The sequence below is a fragment of the Nanorana parkeri genome, unplaced genomic scaffold (assembly GCF_000935625.1).
Source record: "Nanorana parkeri isolate BGI_ZX_2015 unplaced genomic scaffold, ASM93562v1 scaffold3684, whole genome shotgun sequence".
Taxonomy (NCBI): domain Eukaryota; kingdom Metazoa; phylum Chordata; class Amphibia; order Anura; family Dicroglossidae; genus Nanorana; species Nanorana parkeri.
In genome coordinates this window covers 31,503-31,830 of record NW_017309952.1, presented here as the reverse complement: position 1 = coordinate 31,830, position 328 = coordinate 31,503, and positions in this window count along the sequence as shown.

Genomic DNA, 328 nt, shown 5'->3' with positions numbered 1-328 from the left:
CCCCCCCGAAACTCCGACCCCCCCCAACGTCTGGCGGAATTACTGCGCCTCTTCACATGACAAAACCTCATCTCTCCCCAGAGAGAACCGGCCACCAATCCTTCTGTCTGCCTGACGTGTATAGAAGAGCTGCAGAGCATCGCGTCCTCCAATGTGTGTGTATATAATACTCCATAGCTCCGACATATACCGCAGCGCTGTACAGAGGAGCTTACACTCTAATGTCCCCCCACAGTCACATCAGTCTCTGTACAGAGGAGCTTACACTCTAATGTCCCCTCCCCCCACAGTCACATCAGTCTCTGTACAGAGGAGCTTACACTCTAAT